Here is a 7,324-nt window from a genome sequence, read left to right on the forward strand (position 1 = left end):
TCCCCTCGCTTTATATTATAAAGCAAACATCACCGAGTACATTCGAGATAACGAACAACGCACACATCGCACACACCCAAGGCAAGATACAAAAGTGCCAGGCACCGACACCCCACCCCACCGACTACCAATAGAGAGGTGAACCGGACAAAAACGAAGTCAAGCCTCCAAAGCGGCACCTCCAAGAAGGATACGACCATGGATAGCCGCCACTGCCCGATCAGTGAAGATCGGATTTTCAATCGGAGCAAGACGACAAGGGTGGGAACACCGCGACGAAGCCTTCAGGAAGGGTACGGCGGCAATGGCCACCTCCAACGTCAGCCAATCAAAGGACTGGACAAGTGGTGTACCGCGGCACTCACACCCCACCGTTGCACCTTAACTGGAGTGGTACGTATCATCAGGAGAAAATTAACTGCGGTTGTGTATTGCGACGAGAGCTGAAAATTTTCAACACAAAAAGCTAAAAATTTTCAACACAAAAATCCTAAAGAGTATAAATCCTGCAAATCAAACGACCACCCATAGGAAAATTATTAAGTATTGTTTTCTTTCTCATGTGCTCGAATCATTACTTGTCTTTACATGCGAGGACACTGGTTGAATAAGAAATACACATTTTGTTGATTGTCATCCTTGTATAAATATATATTAGTAAAAATAAAGACATAAAATCAATAATCCCACACACTTCGACATAATACACGTTGCCCATGCCATTGGAGAAGGTAGTGTGGCTTGTCAATATCAGCATATAGTACTAATATTCCGTGGTTAGTCCCTGCAAAAGGAAAGAGCAATCACATAAGTATTTCATGCTGCATTTGCAAACTAAAGCCAGAAAGTACATAACAAAATCACAAGGTACTCGCCAAAAGCTTAGTTTTTTTCCTACATTGGCCTCACTTTGTCATCAAATGCCAACAGTAACATCCCATTTTAGTTTCATAATTCTTCCTATATGTCTAGTAATCTAAAAAAAGTGTCTACAAAATCACATCAGATTATTAGTACAAATCATATCAAATTTTTACTGGATATGCACATACTCCCTCCATCCTATAATACAAGGTGTTACTACAACCAATATACTCATATATTGGCTAAAATCTAACATCTTTCTTAGTTGTACAAACCTATGAAAATGAGGAAGTAGTGCAAATGCAAAGAATGCTGGAAAAAAACACAACCACGAGACAAGCAATTTATTAACTACCTTGGTAATGATAGAACGTTACAGAGTTCATCAGCTCTATACCATCAGGTGGCGACATGGTCCTGCTCCTGCAAGTCATGTTCGAGAAGACAATGAGATTTAAGTTGCAAGAAGTGCGTCTCTTATGCTATCTATTTCATTAAAAATAATTAATAAAATTAAATTATTGTGGATCAAATCTATTAAAATCTAAACATACCATCCAGAAAACTGTTGTAGGGGTGTCACTGGATGCAAATCTTGCTAGTCCAAGACCACATATCTTGAGTTTGCAGTTTCCTTGGAGGTCACATATCTTGAGTCCTACCATAATCCAAAACCACATATCTTGAGCCCTACCACAAATCGCTCAGAACTCAGAAATGATTCCTTGGATTTCACATATATTCTTTGGTAGATACTGCAACCTGAGGTCACAACTATTTCACTTGAGTGTCAACATGTCAAAATTTAGTGTAAGAAGAAATTATCCAAAGAATTCCTTTAGGAGGACTCAAAGAGAGATAAGACTGGCAGCTTCCACTATATGTTTCCAAAATAAGAATTACTTAAAACACAAAACCCATTTTCTTGAGAGCCTTGGGCTAAACCAAGTTCTGAAGAAACAATTTGGTCAACATATTTTAGAACTCTGCAATCACTAGTTGAAATCTGCACTACCATTAGTCTGAAAAATTCTCAAGCACATTATTTCTGAATTCCATAGTATCCATACTGCTGCCGATGGGGCAAACATCATATGACAAGTGCTCTCTGCACATGTGAAATCAAAAGAGGTACATGCTATTTACCTGATGTACGAATCATATCCGATCTGTTCACAGCCATTTATGACATTTTAGCATTCAGCTGGTTGCCCACAGAAAGCGAGCTGTCCCAATCTGCACACTTCAAATCAGAAAGAAACTTCTCTACTGCCTGCTATCCTTAGCAGCAGCCAGCCGCAGGACCCTCGCCTTCCTTGGCATGGGCCTGCCATGTAACAGAGGTTGAATTATGATAAATATAATCCTGAACTATATAAAACCAAATGATGATGTGAACATAAAAGGCACTTGATTTCTACAACTGGCCTAACAAATTAAAAATAGTCACCATACCCTACTTTTTCCTTGGTTTGGCTCACCCATGAACAACCGACTTTATAGAAGAAGAAAACACTTGACACATAAATTGAAAGACCTTATAGAATATGGAAGTGTTCCTTGCTCCAGCAACATTGCCGACATTTGCATTCGTCCCCATAATGTTACACGAGGATAAGTATAATGGTAGATGCGGATATGAATTTTAGTTCAAATAACAGATTTCATTTTCACAAGGAGTGAAAGGGAAAAAATACCACAGAACTATCAAAGAAAGGCGTGAAACAACTGTCAGCGTATTCACCTTATTCTCGTTTCTTGCATTTAACCTCTCATATTGGCAGGTCTGATTCTCGGAATTGTCCGACCTGCACATCAGTAAATTTATCAGAGAAACATAATGTTACATGGGGCACGCCCCATGTACCAATGAGAGACCGGAAGAACGACTCAAGCAATAGTGGATTCAAACACGCTTAGCACTACCAAGGCCTACTGGATCCATCTATCAACTGTCAATATAAATGTATTGAAGAAGCTGCATTTAGAGAACCTTTTGGTTTTTTAATTCCCCTCTCCTTTAACAATTCAAGGTACAAATTAATCATAACAATGTGATGATTCAGACAATGTAATGATACACATATAAAAACGGACCGTAACCTTCTTCCTCCAGGCACACGAACACCCACAGTGCAGCCTCGTCGCCCTGGTCTGCCCGAGTTGCCGCCGCTGCCACCGGTCATCCCTCTAACTCACCTTCACCCGAACCCCACAACCAGCTACATGTCCTCCGCCAACGACGCTGGGACAATTTGCATCATCCCTGCCTCCGTCCACGTCCTAGATCTTCATCTTGGAGACGCTGCCGCAGGCAGTGTCGCCTCCATCTTTTTTTTAGAAAACAATGTGGCCTCCATCTCAGCCTTAGCTCCGTCTCACCTACTTTTCAGGCACATGTCAACTAACGCGACTGATTACACAGAGGAATGGAAAAAATGACGGAGAACCAAACTATTATACAATAAATACCTTATGTAACAAAGGATATAGAGATTATAGAAAGGATATGATAGTATTTTCGCAAGAGACTTTTTGTAAATTCCTTAACTTAAGAATGAAAAAAGGCTTGTCAACATTCTGGTATAGACTTCACTATCCCGACTGATTCCGTTATAGCAACATTGATATTCCAAATTTTATCATGATCTCGCATATGAGCTCAAAAATGAAAATAATCTACTCACTTATCCTAGCTCTGGGTAATACTAAGGTTACATTTTTTATACTACCAAAATTACATAAACCCTTCCTTTATAAAAAGATTTAGCATCAGGACATGCGTGCGGTCCCCTTTTAAGAAATTAATGTAAATCAGTTGATTAATTAACCAGCAGTACTCCTTTTCTAGAAAATTATAGAAGTTTATTGGATTTCCGAATTGATTAATCTAGTAAATTAAGATCAGTTCCAAATACATAATTCAACCAAAACATGATTTCACCACAACCATAGTAATTAGAGCAGAAGTTCCTACCCAATCTATCATCCCTATACATACCACAAACTTCATTCAAAATACATACTGCCGACTCAAAACCATCCAATACTCCTAGTCTTATACAGACTGCACACACTCGTAAACCAAACCCTCATTAAAACAATACATCAATTAGCTATACACCCAAATGTATGTACATATATTTGTACCAGCAATCTGTTGCTAGGTGGTACATATATTTTGGTCCAGTGATGCTCAAGACAGATCAGAGATTGCCCCCATCCCGAAGGAAGTGAACCAGCTAAGTAGAGTTTATTCTAGTTTTCAATTTAGGCTTGTGCACAGAGCCACAGACCATCTAATGTGCTGCTCACCTCTGTGCAAAAAATGCTTCGCCTGAGCGACAAAGGTGTGCTTGGGTAAATATGAATCCTGGCTTCGTTTTCAGCCTTCAGCATGACTATAACTCTACTTATTCAGTCCGGAAAAGCTCCTGATTCCAAAAAAAAGTGCACGTGCATGAAACAAGGATCTAGCAAAACACTTAATCCAGTCAAATTCTGGAAAAAAAAGTAAGCAGAAGGAGCAGCACATCTCTGTTTATAAGTACAAAAACCACAGATTTCATATTCAGGAAGGGAAACCAAGATATAACCAAGAAAAAGAAAACATAGGATCCATAAACGTAAGATTTTGTAAATTGATGAGGCAGCACTAACCTCATCAAAACTTTTCCCATTATGAATAGCCCGTTCGTGTCTCTCTCCACTGAGCCGTTTAAAGAGTTGTTCTTATATATGATCGCTAAGCATGGCCCTTGGCTGATCTTTAGCCCCAAGAACAGATTTTGTGGCAAAGGCATACATAAACCATGTTCAATCTCCCAAACACAGCACTGAGGGCAAGTTTAATCTGCTTCTTTGGAATCACCCCATTTGAAATTTGGAAGGGCACAAATCAGATGCTGCCAACGTTCACATTTGTCACACATTACACAACGTAGATTCAAGTATGAAGTTTAGCCTTAGGAAATTGATTACCTTCCACCTGAATTGTGAACTATCAGTCTCATTGTAACACGTGATACAGAAATTGTGACAAGTCTCGGTAGCAGTAGCAGTATAGTATGCATTTCATTTTATCCAAGCAACACAAGGAGAACAACAAATTGGTGGAGGCTAAAAAAAAGCTTATTTACTTTGCTCTGCCAAATGATGGAACATAATAAATAGTTTACACTTTGTAGTGCAACAAGCATATAACTATTTAATATGCTTACACTGTGAACAATGGTAATACCAGTGAAACATGTACTTAGCTATGAACATGGATCGATCATTATTGTCATCAATGAAACTTATATAAGAAAATTGCAAATGGAACTTCTTGATAGAACATGTGCACGTCTAAAAATAGATCAGTGTAGCCTCATGCTTCATAGCTGTGAAGCACCGGCGATACGGCAATTTCAAGAAACAGTAATATGGCGATACGCCGGGTATATATAAATAACTAATAAAATGGTATGCAAAGAAGAACAAATAATCTATGTGCGAGATGACATGAGATCAAAATACTGCCCCTTTTGTTGCCTTCATGCCTCTTTTTATATCATCAATGACTGAATGATCATTAATTTCCTAGATCATCATAATTGAATGTTGTGTATCTCTGGACTCAGTCCCTGGCCAGCACAAAAACAACATTAGGACATCAGCAGCAATAAGCAACAATATCAACAAGTCAGTAGCAGCAACAACAACGTTAGTATAAAACAACGCATAGCTGCATACAAGATGCAATCATTATAAAAATATATACAGAAAAGCAGAAGCAGCAGGCCAGCAGCAACAAGACAACAAGCACGCAGCGTCAAGCACAGACATCACACACACGCCGCAAGCTAAGCGGGAGGACCGGAGGCACGGCCAGGCAGGACTTGGCTGATGCCCTGTGCAAGATAACAAAGTGAGGCCCTTTGATTGTCTACAGTACCATTGCCGGTTCAAGTGACAATTAGAACTTATATTTGCCCTAAAATTTCTTCAATGACTTTGTTTTGAGAATTTATAATATCATGTGCTAATCTTCTCTTTCTTTGGTTTTGCATGTTACAACTACTTTTGGGATGAGATCTTAAAAGACAAAGGCATGAAACTTGAAAAATCAAACCTGGAGGAGGGAGAGCGACCATGGCACAGCACCACATAGGCGTGAAAGAAATCCAGCAACGAACGCTTGCAGATGGAGTAGTACTTCTATACAGGTCTTATCTGAAATTAGTAGTACTGATTACTGACCCTGATTGATGTAACCTGTATTGAACTTGATTGCCGGAATTAGTAGATAATGGAATAGTACTAACCTTCTCTTGCTCTCTCAAGTGGAGCATCTGGAGAATTAGTACAACCCAAAAAGAAGTAAAGCACAAATTAGATCGAATACAAAACAAAGCAACCTGCTCCGCTTATAACACGTGCGAAGAAAATAGCCACCGTTGCCACAGTTTTACTGAAACACGCATTGTAACCAGATCTCATATCTCATCAGAAAATACAAGTGGATGCAATCCGCAAGTGCCTAATTCTCTTTGCCACAAATATGACATACAGAGCAATATAAAACTGATTTGTAGGGTAGAAATATATGTAGGAAATGATAATGTACGTACCATCTCCCTCCGGAGCTCTTCCTTGTAACCGAAGTCCACCTCAATCTACTCTCCAGGCTCGGAGCCATGGCAAGGACCTCGACACCGCTGGCAAGCCCATTAAGCTTGGGTATGTGGGGCTTCCTTCGATGGTGGCTGGCGAGATCCATGGCGGCCAGGGAAGGGATAGGAGCAGCTCTCGCAGCACAAGATTCACGGCAAGTCAGGGAGGGAGAGGAGGGGATCCAGCAGCGCGAGATCCATGTCGATTTGGGGAGGGAGGAGGAGGGATTCAGGGAGAGATGCGAAGATCGGGGGCTGGTTAGGGTTCCCTAGGCTGCCACGTGATCCAGCGCGGCAGGAGGGGCTGTCCCTGAGGAGCGACGACCCGGCGCATCCATCGGCCGGGGGCCTGGCCAGCGCCAGTGGCTCCCTCCATCGTCGCCTCCGTCCGAGGAGTGACGCAGCCACGGCGAGGCGGACGAACCTGGCAGTGCGATTCGATTCGGCGGGCGGCTGCATCTGAGGGAGACGAGAGCCGGTTAGGGATAGGGCGTATCGACTCGTCCTTGGTTAAATTTCGTAGGTTTTTTATCGTAGATTTTTTCCCCTTCGATTTTCTCTGGATGGACCAGAGGTTTGGCACCTTGACTTCGTGGGGGCACCTTGGCTTCGTGACGGGGCTGGGGGGTTCGCTGGGAGGTGGGATCGAGGACGAAAAAACCCGTCTCCGGTGGGACAATAATTGACCGGCGGAGATTACGAACTGCTTCATTAGGAGTAGAGATGATCCGACAACCCGAAAGTGACAATAATCGGGATACTTCTCGGTGATGACCGTAGTTTGAAGAGTTCATGTATCACTATGT

General features: G+C 41.4%; 1 long non-coding RNA gene across 9 annotated transcripts; it reads right to left on the bottom strand.

The window, feature by feature from the left end:
- Positions 1 to 530: 530 nt before the first annotated feature.
- On the bottom strand, positions 531 to 7,066 carry LOC123071461 (uncharacterized). Of its 9 annotated transcripts, none has more exons than XR_006434345.1 (11): positions 6,477 to 7,066; positions 6,171 to 6,197; positions 5,978 to 6,078; positions 4,525 to 5,489; positions 4,180 to 4,298; positions 2,962 to 3,246; positions 2,609 to 2,672; positions 2,011 to 2,191; positions 1,419 to 1,626; positions 1,220 to 1,287; positions 531 to 784 (listed from the first exon to the last, which is right to left on the bottom strand). It is a non-coding gene; the product is annotated as an uncharacterized lncRNA (long non-coding RNA). The 9 variants fall into 9 exon arrangements; XR_006434339.1 differs by having other exon boundaries at positions 1,419 to 1,554; positions 6,477 to 7,065; XR_006434340.1 differs by having other exon boundaries at positions 1,419 to 1,522; positions 2,968 to 3,246; positions 6,477 to 7,064.
- Between the last annotated feature and the right edge of the window lie 258 nt (positions 7,067 to 7,324).

Source organism: Triticum aestivum, chromosome 3B, assembly GCF_018294505.1.
Source record: "Triticum aestivum cultivar Chinese Spring chromosome 3B, IWGSC CS RefSeq v2.1, whole genome shotgun sequence".
Taxonomy (NCBI): domain Eukaryota; kingdom Viridiplantae; phylum Streptophyta; class Magnoliopsida; order Poales; family Poaceae; genus Triticum; species Triticum aestivum.